This window comes from Macrobrachium rosenbergii, chromosome 8 (assembly GCF_040412425.1).
Source record: "Macrobrachium rosenbergii isolate ZJJX-2024 chromosome 8, ASM4041242v1, whole genome shotgun sequence".
In the NCBI taxonomy this organism is placed as follows: domain Eukaryota; kingdom Metazoa; phylum Arthropoda; class Malacostraca; order Decapoda; family Palaemonidae; genus Macrobrachium; species Macrobrachium rosenbergii.
The window spans coordinates 83,481,650-83,498,889 of NC_089748.1; positions in this window are offsets into that span (position 1 = coordinate 83,481,650).

Below are 17,240 nucleotides of genomic sequence, written 5' to 3' on the forward strand. Positions count from 1 at the left end.
TACATCCAGACTGGTCTAATCAATTCAACATTCGGCGTTGCAGGGGTGACAGCCAAACCCCGTACGTCAGTACATTTCAACACCCTTCTGTGAAAAGAACTATATTTAGATTGAAAAATGAAGTTATGAGTTATAGATTTTTTATAAATATATTATTTGCTAACTTAAAATAACATTCTTCCTTTTAACAGAAAGATCTGTAAATAGATGATAATATAATAGCATTAAATATGCTAAACTCTACGCACTTATGTTTAATTTACGTAAAATAAAAATCTTTTAGCAGAAAGTTCTTTTTACAGATGATACTCTGAAAACACGGTTGGTAGGACTGTTCCTATCTAAACATGAAATATTTCATAATGATTCGGACAAAACACCTAAAAACCTCCATAAAACAAGGAATTTTCTTGGTTTTATTTTTCAATTGTTTTAATTTATTCTAATTTTCTTATTACAAAATGAGATTCTCATACTAATTAATACACGGACTGAAAAAAAAGGAATAGGATCCGAACGATATACAGTAATTCGTTTAGTGATGCAGTAATAAGTATCGTAAGTGTACAGTCATGCTTAAGTCTGAGGCGACATGATTCTTTTTGTTTCGCCCAAAATCTCAGACTTAACATAATGTTGCCAAGTAGCGTTAAATTTTTTTTCCAATGTCATACATGTCGACAAGTTTGCCATTTCACAATTATTACCATTTTCCCTATGGTTATATAAATATGATCCCTTTTATACATTAGTATAATAAGTAATCCGTGTGATTTGAACTGACTGTTTTTTTCTTTACATTACTGAGCTCAAAGCACGGTGTGAGAAGCGGTGCCGTCAACGACAGCGCGCTTAATCCTCCTCGGGCTGTCAACATAACTCCTCTGCAGCATTATAACAGTAGACCTAATAAGCTCAACAGTCATAACAACATTTTCAAAATAGGAATATGAATTACAAAAAGTTTTCTTTGAGTGCTGAAGTTTTAGGTTGTGTTTAAGCTGCCTACTGTAAGTTGCAAATTGATTTAAAGGTCTAAAAAAATAATCTAAGTCTTCTGAGATGTAATCTCTGTTACTAAAGAATTTATTTGTAGAGATCCCCAGTTCTTTGAAGAATAAAAGATGAACGTGATTTTAATTATATGAAGAAGATGGCCATTAATCGAAATATCTATTAGCATTAATATCAAGGCCTATGAAGCACTTGTTTTTTTAACTAGCTTAACATACTTTCTTAAAAGCCCTGCTCGCTTTTGGTGTATAATTTATTCATTCATAAGGTAATCTGAAGTGCAAGAACGTGCAGATAACTTCATATGCTTTCTGGCCAGAAATCGTCAGTATAGAGATGCGAATGCTAAACGTAAAGAAAGCTAATGCACCTAGCCCTAGGAACAAAATCTTGGCTTTAACAAAAGAATAATTACATAGGCGAATATTTGCTAGTAAGCCATAATTTTTGAAGTGGTTAAGAAATATAACTTAAATCAATTTATTTTTATGAAAACCCAAATATTCCTCTAACAAATATAAAATAAATGTTTTCAAGATAATTTCATTGTTGCTACTCATTGTTGACCTATGTTCCAGGTAGTTCTAATGGTTGCACCACACCCGCTCCACTCACCAGTTGATATCGGTGCATGCATTCTAGCTACAGTGATACTTTCGTATTTACTTATTTTACATTTTTTCAGCATTGAGACGTAAAACCAATCATATAGGACTATTTCAAATTTTATGGCTGAACTGGAAGTAATATTAATGTTATGACAATTTTCTTTTATTTTAATATTTGAACTTTTTTGTCAAACGCATCGATGATGAGTGAACGAAAGTTTTGAAAATGTTTCATCACTGTGTTTCTGAAATTTGGCTACATGTGATATTTTCTTACAGTTTTCTTACAGATTTCACTCATTACTATGGCCTTCTTGGTCTTATTGTATGAAATAATCGTGTTTTTGCATTGAAATTACAGATACATATGGAGCATGTTAGGTTGCCAGTTCATGAATTTTGAACGAAATCCTATGCAATCATGTCGTATCACTTAAGAGCATAGCTGTACATCTATGCTCAGAACTGATGCTACACGACAGCATAGGATCGTTCAAAATTCACTAACTGGCAACCAACAAGCTACATATTTATTTCTTATTTCAATGCGAAAACACGTTTATCTGATTAAATAAGGTAATAGTATGTGTCGTAAGAATGATATGTCATATATATCAAAACTGTAGGAAAATATCGCTTATAACCAAATTTCGGAAAAAAAATCTTTATCACGCCTGGGTTCAAATGTTAAAATGATAAGAAAAGTCATAACAAGTTCCCATAACATTATGATACTGGCTTTAATTGCAACCATAAAATTTGGAATAGTCCTATTTGATTATTTTTACCCCTCGACACTGAAAAAAATACAAATAAATAAATACAAAAGTATTACTGTGTCTAAAACGCATCTCCACTGATATCAACTGGTGGGCGAAGCCTGTGACACGACTACACGAGGTCTACGATGAATAGAGACAATGAAATCATCTTTAAAATATCTATTTTATATTTATTAAAGAAACAATTGGATTGTCCTAAAATATAATGTTGTCTGGTTATATTTTTAACCACTTCAAAAATATTGATTTATTAGCAAATATTCGCCTATGCAGTTGCACTTTTCTTAATGCCAAAATTTTGTTTCTATGACGTGTTGGTTTTCTTTACTTGCTAAAAATACATTACACGCCTAGAAACCACGTTTCTATAATAACAATTTCTGGCCAGAAAACATATGAAATTATCTATACATTCTTGCACCTCAGTTATAAGGCAAAAGCAAACAGAAGGACTTTCAAGAAAATAACATTTTTCGTTAGTTAAAAAAGTGTCGCATAATCCTTTGCGTTATTACAAATAGATATTTAGATTAATAGCTGTCTTCTCGATATAATTTTAAGAATCATCACCTATTATTCTTCAAAGAACAGGCAATCTCCAAAAGTAAATAATTTAGTAAACGAGATTACATCTGAGAAACCTTAGATTATTTTCGTTATGCCTATAAATCATTTCGCAACATACAGGCAGTTTGAAAGTAGCCTAAAACTTCAAAGTTCAAAGAAAACTTTTTGTAATTCATATTCCCATTTTGAACATTTTTTTTACGAACGTTAAGTTTATTAGGTCTACTGTTATATGTTGTAGAGGTAGTTACGAAGACCACTTCGAGTAGCAAGTTAGCGCGCTGGCACTGAAACGATCTCTAAACTTATCACATCGTGCTCGGAGCTGAACAATGTAAAAAAAAATTATTATATATATATATATATATATATATATATATATATATATATATATATATATATATATATATATATGTGTGTGTGTGTGTGTGTGTATACAGTATATATATATATATATATATATATATATATATATATATATATATATATATATATATATATATATTTTTATTTATATATATATATCATTACCACAGGTGAAAAATAAGAAACGGGGTGTAGGTCCTGACCGGTTTTTACTTTATTTCCAAGCCATTGACGAAGGACTGATACAGAGTGTGAGAAGTCACAAATATATATACTACAAGAACAGTACTGACGAACATACACAACCGTTAGAGGCTCCATATCCCTATTCAGGCCGGTGTCGAGGTAGGAGTGTCCTTTAAACTCATTTGGCTAAAAATCACAATAGACTCTCAGGGGACATTGCTGATAAATTACCATACCCCACCTCAGATCCACACCTGACAGGTGTCATGGAGGCGGAGTTTGGAAACTCATTAACATTACTACCTCGTACTGTGTTTACAAATATGATAATCCTATTTTCATATATCTCTACTGCCTACCTTAAAGTTTAAACAATTTACAAATTTATTTTGATATTAAAGGATCAAGTTTATACATCCCTTGACTGATATTCATATTATGGTTGTAACTTTTTTATTTTATGAAGCTAGATTCAATGATGTTTATTTTCCAGTGCATTATTAGAATATACAATCTTTTGCCCCTTCCCAGTTGATAGCATGATTGTTCTCACTAACATGTACAAATATACCACTGTTCCTTGTGCATATCTCACACATTTCTTATGTTGTTCAATTTTTTTTTAGTTCTTTCCCGGTTTGGCCAATATAAAAGTTGTCACAAGACTTACAGAATTTTATATACACACCCTTTAATATTGTCTGGGAGTTCTTGATAAGTACATTTTTTCATTGTTGTATTGTTCTTAAATGGACATTAACACCAAAATTCTTAAGAAGATGAGGGATATCTTTCATTTATTTACTTATTATTATAAGGCAGAACAAGCAAATATTTTGTGTTGTAAGGTTCTTTCTGGTTTTGATACATAGTCTTTTTGCCGCTTCAAATGCACTGTTTAATACACTATCAGGATATTTCAATTTTTTGCCTGCAATCCTAATCTTATCTATTTCATCATCAATATATTCAGGGCTACATACCCGTAATGCTCTTAAAAAACATAGATGAAAACACTGACTTTTTTAACCTTATTGCTTTGTCCAGAATAGAAATGCACATAGGAAGAAATATTAGTGGGTTTTCTATACACACTATATTTAAACCCACTACTATTTCTTCGTATGAGGACATCCAGAAACGGTAAGCACCCATCATTTTCCATTTCATCGTGAATTTAATTGATGGTACTAATTGATTTAACTTAGCAAAAAGTTTTTTTATCTTGGTTCCTTTTTTACACAAATTATGTCGTCAACATACCTAAACCATGTTACATTACGGGATTATGTTGTTTTTATATCTTCTTTTCAAAAATTCCATATATAAAATTACTTTAACACTGGGGATAGAGGGTTTCCCATTGCCATACCAAAATTTTTTTGAGTAAAATTTACCATTAAATTCAAATTTACAATCTTTTACACATAATTTAATCAGTTCAATTAAAGTACTTTTAGAAAATGGGATATCCAGCTGTGTGTTTATCTCTAACAATTTTTTATAAAAACGCCATCAGATCATCTATTGGCACCTTTGTGAATAGTGATTTTTTGCATCAAAACTTTATTTTTGGATTCACTATTAATCTCTACACTTATTTAGTTTATTTATCAGGTCCACATTATTTTGATATTTGCATTTGAGATGGTACCTACTTTAATGGGTTGAGAATATCTGTACTTTTTAGCTTGTATGATGCGGAACCAACTGAACTAATAATTGGCCTTTTGCTTTTGAGTTTTTATTGTTTACCATTATGTATGGTAGAGATGGGGAGGTATTTTCACAACTTCTTTATAAGGCTTTGTTACCTTTTAACAGGTTTTCACTTTCTATTGAAACCTTATTCACATTGTCTATCGGGTTCTTATTTAATTCTGTTGATTGAAAGAAGCCATTGGACCAACAACGCCAATCATGAATGTGTTCAACTTATCAAATTTAAACAGCTGGATAGAAATGTAACTAGTGCCTTAGGCTTATTTAAACTTTTAATTTATTCCTGGCGGAAGGAACAGTGTGGAAATAACTAAAGGACTGTGTAATTTGGAAAAATATAGTGATTTAACGAATGAAGAAGTGAACATGGTTAAGGGAGTTATTTATGGAAGTATGGAAAAATCAGACACCACAAACGTCCCCAAAAGATTTATGGTGGCTATTAATGAACTGAAAAAGATAAAAATATACACATGACAAAAAGCAGATAAATCAGGGGCCCTTGTAATTTTAAATAAAGTGGATATATAGAAAAATGCAAAATCTTTTTAGGTGATGATAACACATATAAAGAATTAAATAAGAACCCGATAGACAATGTGAATAGAGGTTTCAATAAGAAAGTGAAAAACCTGTTAAAAGGTAACGAAAGCCTTATAAAGAAGTTGTGTGACCTCCCCCATCGCTTTTATACATGTATGGTACAATAAAACTCACAAAGCAAACTTTCCTGCCAGGCCAATTATTAGTGTGTGTATACATATATATACATCAATGGGGAGGCGGACATAGACTTGTTTAAAAGGGTCAATTTATTCCCGACGTTTCGTAATGTCCTCATTACATTTTTGAGGGCTGTACAAAATAAATAACAAATTACAAAAAGGCTATGAACTTAAATTTAGAAATTAAGATTGCACAATGGATTACAAATTAAAACAAATTAGACGGAACAATTAAAAAGGACAACTTAAAAAACAAAACAAAATCTCTCTCTCTAGAAAAAAAAATACAATATAAAAGGTAAGCAGTTCTGGACCAGCCTATTCAGCAGCAATGTTAAGACTGACCAGAAAACGAAAGACTAAGAGAGGCACAGTGTGCCGGCAAAGGTTTGGCTGTTTAACAAGGGGACGAGTTTGGAGCCATTAAGGTCCACCTGACACCTGTCAATCCTCTTACCATCGGGTCGTTATTTAAGTACAAAGATCGTTTATGCCCTTATATGTCCTCCGGGTGTGTGTATAGTTATACGTATCCTAAATGTAATTTAAGAACTTATATTGGATCCACCAGGAGGTTTCTGAAGGTATGCATAGGTTCTCATCGTGAAGCAAGCTATAGGACAGGCAGTAAAATTGCAAGCCCAGAGTTTTCGAATATTAAGAATCATTCTAGAATGTGTAAAACTTCCATTAAAAATAAGGACTTTTCAGTTTTAGGGCGAGCTTCCAGTAGCCATGAATTGACCATTCTGGAATCATTAATGATTAAACGACTCGTCCCCTTGTTAAACAGCCAAACCTCTGCCGGCACACTGTACCTCTCTTAGTCTTTCGTTTTCTGCTCAGTCTTAACATTGCTGCTAAACAGGTTGGTCCAGAACTGCTAACCTTTTATATTGTATTTTTTTTCTAGAGAGAGAGAGATTTTGTTTTGTTTTTTAAGTTGTCCTTTTTAATTGTTCCATCTATTTTTTTTTTAATTTGTAATCCATTGTGCAATCTTAATTTTTATATTTAAATTCATAGCCTTTTTGTAATTTATGTTACTTGTTTTGTACAGCCCTCGAAAATGTAATGAAGACATTACGAAACGTCAGGAATAAATTGACCCTTTAAACAAGTCTGTATGTCCGCTTCCCATTGATGTATATTTATTGTATTATTTATTTTTTAATATATATATTTATATAATATATATATATATATATATATATATATATATATATATATATATATATATATTACAGAATGATTGTGAAATTTAGGGTTTCACAAAATCCCTGAAATCTTCAGGGAATTCGTGAAATCACCAATTTACCTAGAGCATTTGATCCCCGAGGGGCGGCTAGTAATGAACACGGCAAAACACTTTGATCTCGAGGCACTAGTACTAAACACGGTGAATCAGTGTAGATGAATCACTGTTTCGCCGTGTTTAGTACTAACCCCTTGTTTATCAAATTTTTATTTATTTATGAATTGGTGATTTCACTGAATTCCTGAAAATTCAAGATTTAGTGAAATCCCTGGTTATTTGATATATATATATATATATATATATATATATATATATATATATATATATATATATATATATTTATATATATATATATATATATATATATATATATATATATATATATATATATATATATATATATATATATACATATATATATATATATATATATATATATATATATATATATGTATACACATACACACACACATACAGTATATATGTATAAATATGTACACACACACACACAACATACAAATATATATTTTATAAATTTCTGACTCACATATATCAAACCCAGGTCATCATACAAATCAATTGAAAGACCTGGGTTCGATCCTATGTGAGTCAGAAATTTATTTCTATTCCACACATGATTGTATGTTGATTACTTATATATATATATATATATATATATATATATATATATATATATATATATATATATATATATATATATTGTCAAGAATTTATATTCCTTCCCTCTAGTGAATCGCCATGTAATTGATTTCTAATAAAATCCATTATATCAGTTAACTGAGAGTCGAGCCAATATAACTGACAAAGAGGGTTTCCTACTTATTTTTTAACACAGGACGCATTCCATTCTCCTGGCCAGAAATGCCCGAGCCTGCTAAACAATAGCTCCCCCACCTTGAACCCCCCTACTACAAGAACTCACCTAGATTTCCCCCCTTCTGTGGGGTAGTGTTTGCAAGTTCAGCTCAGAGAGGTTATATGTATTATAGGGTGCAAGCTGCACAAAGGGGAAGCTAGGATCTTAAGCCTTAAACACCTAATCCATTAGACCATTTTTCCCTTGAATTCCTGACTGGTGCCAGACTATTCTTTCAGGTACACCTGGATGTGCGTAAACACACCAAGCCCGCGTTGATTTTGAAAACAAGGGCAGAGACTTCCCAGGCAGACGTCTGTGCCCTGTTCTCTGGGTGCTGGTCAGTGACAACTCGAATGGCCACTGACTCTATTCAGAGCTCAAATATACGTCTAAGGTTAAGTCTGAGAGTTAGTCTGCACCAGTAACCACTGTCCCCCTTTTCAGTCTATTTAATCCTTTCTTAGTGCATCTCCAAGACTCACATTCTCATTTCTACTCAAGCGTTCCCTTTGTGTAAGCCGCGCCATCTCCACTCATCCTTTAAAGTGCATTTGTTCAGTATCCTCATAACCTGCAATTAAGTCCTCCCTTTAAAGTGTTAAATTGGGCTAACTAAGATTTAGAAGGTAAGATTGTTCATTGTGCTTTGTTTCCCTGGTCGCAGCCTGATTGCAAGAATCCATTGCCAACCCAGAAATCATCTTGCTGAACTATTTCCATTATCCTGGAATTTACCCCTTTCATTGCATTGTTGCCTGTGAATTGATGCATTTTGGGCATATCGGAGTTAATTGTTTTAATGGGAATTGTTGCATCCGTGGCCCCTCATATTTGCATGGCGTGTCTTTAATTTACTGCATTTATGATCTATCATGTGTGATTTATGTGTCTGTAAATTGTTACATTTTTGGTCTAACATACTTGGCCCATTTTCTGTAAATAAACCCCTTTTAAATGTAAAAGAATTCTAATTTCAAATTGGCCACCTTCATTATTTATGTGAATCAAGGAAAATTCTAAGGTAAGTTCCAGTAGTATTCCTTTTGTTTATAATTGGGGACCCCCCCTTGGCACCGAAGGCAGTTCCTAATAATAAATTGTCCAAAATTCCGTCTCTCCAAGGACACCGTTTATGACAATATATATATATACTGTATATATATATATATATATATATATATATATATATATATATATATATATATATATATATATATATATATATGTGTCGTGCACAAGTTTATTTTCATAACTCGTGTGACATATTATTGTTCCCTTCTTACCTGCGTCTTTCTTCTAAGTCGGCGACGTATTCATCCACAGCGTCTCTTCTCGAAGTCAGCAATTCACGAATTTATTATTTAGAAGGGATTTATATTAAAAGCAATTATATCTCTCAGAAAGGCGTAATGGAGACGAAATGGGTGGCTTCTTACTTTAATGATGAAAATTAATTACAGACACAAGTACAATTGCGGTTACAGTTTTTCTCTCTTGAAAACAACTCTTGCCAGTCGAAGTTCAGTTTCCGTCTGGTTAAGTAGCCTGCGGTCAGAGTATGGTTAAGTAGCCCACGGTCAGGATATGGTTAAGTAGCCCGCGGTCAGAGTCTGGTTGGGACCACAGCAGCTAGGGGGAAGTACTGCATCTTCTCATATTGGTGACTGGCGACTCTCTGGTTCTCTCTGGCTTCGTCCTTCTCTGGAACCCCTGCTTTTCCTTGCTATCTTCCATCTCCTCCCTTGAAGTTACCTCGCAGCTTGATTGGGAAGGACAGTTGTGGGTGTTGTCAAAAATCTCTCCTCAGAAGATTTGATTGGAAATGACCTCAGGAGGAGTTGTTAATGCTCCTCCCTAGAATGTCTAATTGGAGAAATGGTGAACTACTTCTCTTTGTCCAACCCCTTTTCATGGAATTTCATGTAAACGCCTCCTATTGAAGGCGGGGTTATAGATAGGCTGGAACATTGACTCCTGACGAGGTTATAGGTAATGCTTGGTCAGCTGAGTCGCGAGGGCACAGGTTCCAGATTTTATGATCGGTTTTATGGCCCTGGGCGCGATATACTCGCTCACTGTTTTGAGTTCGTATAAAGACGGTTTCCTGCTTTTTAGCTTGCTTGATGTATCTAGCCTCGGTAATGCATAACAACCAAGGCTTAATTGTTGTTCTCTCTTTCTCTCTCCTCTTTATTCTTTCTCTCTCTCTCTCTCTCTTTATTCTTTTTCTTATGCTTCCCTATTTAATCTTTCTTTACATGACTACATATATATATATATATATATATATATATATATATATATATATATATATTATATATGTCAAGAGAGCCAAATAGTACAGTACTCGTCCACTGAAGTCGGAGTTTGTTGCTGTCGGTGGACCGAATCCGCCAGGTGATGAAACACTTTTCACTTATAATTCCCCTTCCATATTACTTCTGAATTAGAGCGAATTAGAATCTTAACGACATTTGTAACTTAATATTTGTTAATATAAAAATGTCACAGTGATGTGCTAAGAATTCTTATATAACATTAATTACTGTATGTATAATATATATATATATATATATATATATATATATATTATATATATATATATATATATGTATATATATATATACAAAAATATTTCATTATTACATGGCGACAGGAGAGACTAGTAATTATTATCACTTTGGTATTTTGATTGCCCTACTCTTGGTACCATCAAACTGTCTTTCCTGCCGTCCTGACTGTTAAGATGGATAGCTTGCTAATTCCTCCTCCTTCCATATGCTTTTACTTGAGCGAAACTGGCGACGAGGAGCGAAGCAGCCCTGCAGTCAGAACAGAGGCCTCATTCACCTGGGAAGGTCCATCCCATTCATATTCGTCCACCATCCCTACGTTAGGCTAAAGACATATCCTGGGATCCCTAGGATCCATCACCCTCTTGTGACCATGCCAAAATCCATATGCAGGGCCTTTGTGCAAGCTTCGGCAATGGTGAGTACCTTGTGTTGCCTATTGAAGTTTTCCTATTTGTCATTTCCAAGCTTAATAAGAATCGTAAAAGTTTTTGTGGTCAGTTGTTTATATATTTGTATTCTCTTGTCCTTCCAGGTGACACAGTCTCGGACTAATAACGCTAGCTTAGTCGTAAATTCACATTGTAAATAATTGGGTAAGAGAATCATCATATACATTAATGTTGTTTCGAGTGACTATATTTATGAAAGATAGTTTCCCATATTATGACAGCGCAAATTTTCATTAGGTTTACTGGTCATTTCAGGTTTGGGTTTGGTTTCGATGTATCGGCCCTTTATTTCCTTCCTGATAACTAATGTTAACCTCAGTTGCAGTCATTTTGAACAGAGAGAAGGGTTAGGCTTAACCATTTTGGGGAATGAAGGAGAGAGTTTATGAAAGAGCGAGTGGAAACCCACAGTTCTAGTAATTAAAACAATTTAAATGAATTTTATTCCTTTCTCCGGTACGTTACACATGTAAAAACGGACACAGATAGCTTGGAAAGAGGCTCCATTCGTTGCACCTCCCCAACCAAGTTAGCATTCACACCCTAGATCGGGTGAGAATGATTACCAGCAAGCCAACTCACTTCAAGACTTTACTTTACTTCTCTCTCATTTCCCTTTGATGTCTTATGATTTAACTTAAACTTCTGCGTAGCAATTAATTTCAAGAGGCAAAACAACATTGTGACATTTACGTTAACGCAGAATAAATACTTGCTGCTAGAAATGACAAATTCTCATCAATAAATTCCTATTACGTTAAGACAGTGTTAATCAGAATATTCTCACAACGTAATGGTATAGTTAAAACAATGAATTAATACTAGGTTAATTCTAGAGACACTTCATGCACTCTTAATATTAATCAATTGCGAACTTTGCACACACGCAGTTAGTCTGCCTTGAAGAGGCATTACAGGAAGGTAAATGTGGCCTTGGTTTGGTGTTTCCACTCGGGAATTATAAGCACAAGGTCGCGAGTCTGAGACTCGAGACTTATTACAGAGATTCACAAAGAGAATAGGTGACAGATGCAGGGTAATCAATGACTGTTAATAAAAGATGATGATTAAATATGCCAAAATTACATTCCTTGGCCTATGGAAAATGGCTAGGTTCATTCTTTAGCCCAAGAAGGCCACAAAGGTAGCCAGAGGACGCGACCCCTCCGGCAGGATCATTTGCCAGCATCTACGATAATGGCACTGTGCCAAGTTGGCACTCATATGATAATAACTAATGGCAATGGCATATCGTATTTTAAATGCATCATGCTGCGGTAGGCTTGAAAGGGGAATCTTAGGACTTATACAGTTGGCATATCTGTCAATGGCACTCTTCACTGGCAGAGGTGAAGGTGATTAAAGTAAAATGGGGGCTTGGTAAGGCATAAAATAAATGTGAGTAATAATCAAAGTAAGGAAGGGAAATGTTAAAGGAAAAGAATAAGGGATAGAGTTATGTTATAAAGGAAATTAATAGGTGAAGGACCCTGACATCCTCTTCTGGATAGAGGTGTCAAAGTCTTCGTAGGATAAAGGGATGGCACTGTGTCATTTTGGTATGGGTGCCAGGAGAGTTCGGGGGTTCTCTTTAAGCTACCTGGAATTATCCATGCCCGTGGTATTTCCTCCACAAACCTCTCTTACTTTAATGGTTTGTCTTGGTCGGGGAATCGGTGGAACTGAGCCCGGGGAGGGTATTTGAGTGCCACTTGTGTCGGCTTCTTTGAACGGCTGATGCAGGAGCCTTCTTTACACGCTCTACCACGATCCATCACAGTTCCTTGAGTTCATCGGCCAATTGAGACAGAGCGGAAGCGGTCATGGGGGACACGAGAGGCTCGCAGGTAAGACTGACCAACTCAGGCATGGTTGCAAGGCTGCACCTTTGGGCGAGCTTCCGCTGTGCTTGGAACGATCCATCTCTCTTACCACCATTGGTAGCGGAGCCAAGCCGGGAGAAGAGAGAGGACCTGGACTGGGATCTCTGGAACGGAGATCAGGGGCATGCTCTGGCTCTGGCACTAAGGCAGGGTCAGGCACTAATAGTTGATTCGGAAATTGCTCACCGTTCGGGACGGATGGAGCATGGCACTGCTCAGTGCACCCATGTGACACTGGCAGAGATTGTGAATCGAGTGTGGGATCTCCTGGAGGGGGATCTATTTGGGGCCCTGGCACCGGCACTGGGGCAGGACCGGGCACCGGAATGGGATCAGGAATTGATCTTGATGGAGGGGGCCACTGCACATTGCACTCAGGTGGCACTACTGGCACTGGAATGAATGCAGGCATTTGAGGATTACTCGTGTCTAATGAATGATTTTGGGAATTTGGACCCCTGGATTGCTGTAACTTAGATGGGGACTGAAAGTCCTGTCCCAAGAGGATGTCATAACCTCCAGGAATGAGTCTAGCTACCGCGAGGTTGCAGATTTCAGATCTGTGAGGTCTCATGACCCTCAACTTGACAGTAGGAGATATCATCTTAAAGTGATTGATATCCTCAATTGTGACGAGTTTACATCTGTTAATGATAGCTCCACGAGGAACTTTGTCTTCCCTATTGAGAGACATATGTGCGCCAGAATCATCAAATGCCTTGACCTGGCTGGCAGGGCACCTACCTCAGAGAAGTGCCACATAAATGGGACCCTGGGCTGGAGGACCTAAGGATGCTGGGTCAGTGACTGCCAAGGCAAGGGCAGGCATACTTGACTTATTATTATTATTAGGACATTTTGCCTATTTGGCAGAGTGCCCATAGACTTTCCAAGTGGGGCAATAAGTTCGGCTATAATCTTTACCTGGCACTGTCCCATTCGAGGGAGCAGGCCCTTTACCCTTCGTCCATGACCCAGGTGTGGCTCGTTGGGGTGTTGTCCCATTTGAGGACATAGAGGGGGGGCTTCTGGCTGATTCTCAGCCTTCGAGCGGGACTGTTCAGTGGGGTGCCCTATTCTCTTACAAGACCTACACATGGGTTTCTTATGGGGGTGCCCAATCTTATGAGGTTGCTGGGGGTTGGTTGAGGCAGGCGAGAAGAGATATAATTTTCGTTCATGGGAACTAAGATGGGGATGATGCGTGTCCATATGTCAGCCCAACGGCATCACTCGACCACTGTCTTAGGTGCCTTATTGCATAAATGAGTGGCAAGAGCTGGCGGGGCAAAAAATAAGAAATCCTCGAGCTGGAAGAGTTCGAGGAAATCCTCCACACTAGTGGCTTTCAGAGATTCTAGCAATCTTTTTAGGGCCTGGGTCTTTTTGAAGATCCACTCAAACCAGGTTTGGCCTGATTCCTTGGGCATATTTCTCCACCTTTTCCTCCAATGGTCGGGAGTTATTTCAAAAGCCTTTACAGTACAATGGCTTGGCGGACAAGGTCAAGATTTTCTTGATCCTCAGGAGGGAGAGCACTGAATGCAATGGCACCCTTCCCTTCAAGGTGCTTTCCCAGGATCAGGGAAACTTCTTCAGTAGAGGGCTGATAGGTCGTCAGGACCTTTTCAATATGGTAGAGCCAGGCTTCAGGCTTGGCTTTGTCCCATTTTCTTATGAGGGTGCCCACACTGCTGAGGGTTGAGTGAGGAGAGGGTGTTGGCATGTTGTGCCCGTCATGAGCTGCCATTGCAAGCTGATGAGCTCTTTCTTTCTCCCTCTCCTGTCTTTCTTTCTCCTTCTTCTGTCTTTCTTTCTCCTTCTCCTGTCTTTCTGCCTCTTCTCATTTCTCCTGAGCTATTCTTTCTTTCTCCTTCTACTGCCTTTCTATCTCCTTCTCCTGCCTTTCTTTCTCCTTCTCCTGTCTTTCTGCCTCTCTTCCCACCTTGGCATCGTCTACTCTCCCTTGGACCCATTCCCTCAGGGCTTGTCCTGACAGCCCCATGTCCTTTCCAGTGGACATGTAGAACTTGAAGTACTCATTTTGCTTGGCTCTGGATGTCGTAGACATCTTGAGATAACGCTTATATGGGCGTGACCAGATAGAAAATCAATTGTCTGAAAAGACTCAGGGCTGTTCGAGGGAACAGGTTCAATATGTCTGAAGAGACTCAAGATTGTTCGAAATGAACAGATTCAGGGTGTCTGAATAGACTCAATTGTTCAGAATGAATGAAAATTAGTATGTCTAAGTAAGAATCAAATTCCAGGGTGTCTGGAAATATGTCTGAATAAGACAAATCTCAGGGTGTCTGAAAAGACTTAGTTTAAATTTAATATGTCTGAATAAGACAAATTTCAGGGTTTCTGAAACACTCAATTGTTCAGAATGAACGAAAATTTAGCCCAAGCTAACTTAAACCTTTATGTATATTTTATTTTGCAGAGAGATGCTGCAGAACTAATAAAAAAAAAGACTTGCATGGTTATACACTTATGGTGTGTAAAGAAATTTTCCTTGCGCTGTCAAATAATGTTAAATGTGGCATAATGAAAACAGTACATTGATCCTATCGAATATTAAAATCTCCAAAGCATGACGGTAAGACAAAAATCCTTAATCCTATAACATGCACGGGGCAGTCTGGACTGCCGAGGTTATGTGTGGGAAAGGAAGGAAATTGTTATTCTCCGTTATCAAAACAAACCTTAGCTCGCACGTGACTAATAGTACTCCAATGTTTACTTCTGGTAGGTCTCGTGACATCTGCCATCGATGGGCGAGTCAAGCGGGTTTTGGGGGTGGGTCTTTTTGACCGAGTGTCTGGCTTTTTACCTGAGCCTACCCTTTTCCCCCACTTGGAGGCTCCCGCAGTAATGAAAGAAAGAGGAAATTCTCGCTGATATATTCGTCAATAAATAAATTTACAGGAATACTGAAGGCTAGCTGAGGAATATCCTACTCAGTTAAAGAATTAAAGGTTTATTACTTTCAAAAAAATGCAGCAAGGTGCACAGATGTATGGATAAAAATTAGCGAGCAAAAGAAAGGGATTTATATATGAATGCTGTGCGTGCAGTTTTTATAACAATGGAACGTCTAATGGCCCATGTGGCCTGGAATTGAAGATTCCATGTTGGAATTACTATTCTTTCATCTTGAGAGTGGAAATTTAGATTCCTAAATACTTCCTAGCTTTTCCTATCAATCAAGTGAGAGAGAGAGAGATATAAATCCAGCGATGCAAAAATAGTTGGAGTCAAAGCCTTGGTGGTCGCCTACAGTGTGCATATCTGGAATAGGGGCTCTGTTCCTTTTATTTAACTCTTCAACTGAGCTACTCCCTAGCTTCCTATTCGTAAAACATGCAGCTAACATGCGATAGCACAAAAATCTCGTGGAATTGTTAATACGCTCTCTCTTCTCATGAACTAATTTGGCATGCACGTGGTCTATCAATTACCTGACGATGATTGCAGTCACTTTTCGCACCTAGCATAAACCTAAACAAAATATTTCAACACGTACTTATGTTGTGTAACTGGCTCCTCTCATGTGCTTAAAATGGCAGGATATGATAAGAGGGTCGTCTCTAATTATGCAGACCAGCTAGCAGTCGCTATTCCGCTGATAATTGCAGAGCAATTGCATACTCGGCAAGGTAAGCCAGTTGCTATGAATGTCCCAGGGATACTTACTTCATTGTGGGTGGCAACGGATGAACACAGGGAGTTCCTTATATTTATTACGCATCTGACTCAATATTAGGGCAACTTTGTAGACAAGGCAAGGGAAAATCTGTGGCTTAAGACCTTCTTCATGTGAGGGAAAATTATGTAAACTCAAGGGTTCTCTTAACTAGCTATATTTACATAACAAACACAGATCAGAAGAATGACGAATTACTAGGCAGGTAATAGTAAGGGCTCGTTAAATGAATGAACCCTATACAGAATAAATATCCTATGCCGAAGATGTCTTCATAACAGGAAACATCGCAGTATGGGTAGATGGGGGACTGCACATGAATAGAGCCAAGTGGTTCCACAGTCGAGGCCTATCTGCAATACATATGCAAGACGGTTACTTGCAAGAATAATATGTCCAAAGGAAACTGAGGAAAAAGCACAGATGGTGCCAAATAGTTCAGTTCAACAGTAAATGCATAATTACGTTAACACTGAATACTTCACCACAAAATACTGAAGGTGCTCGCGCAATGG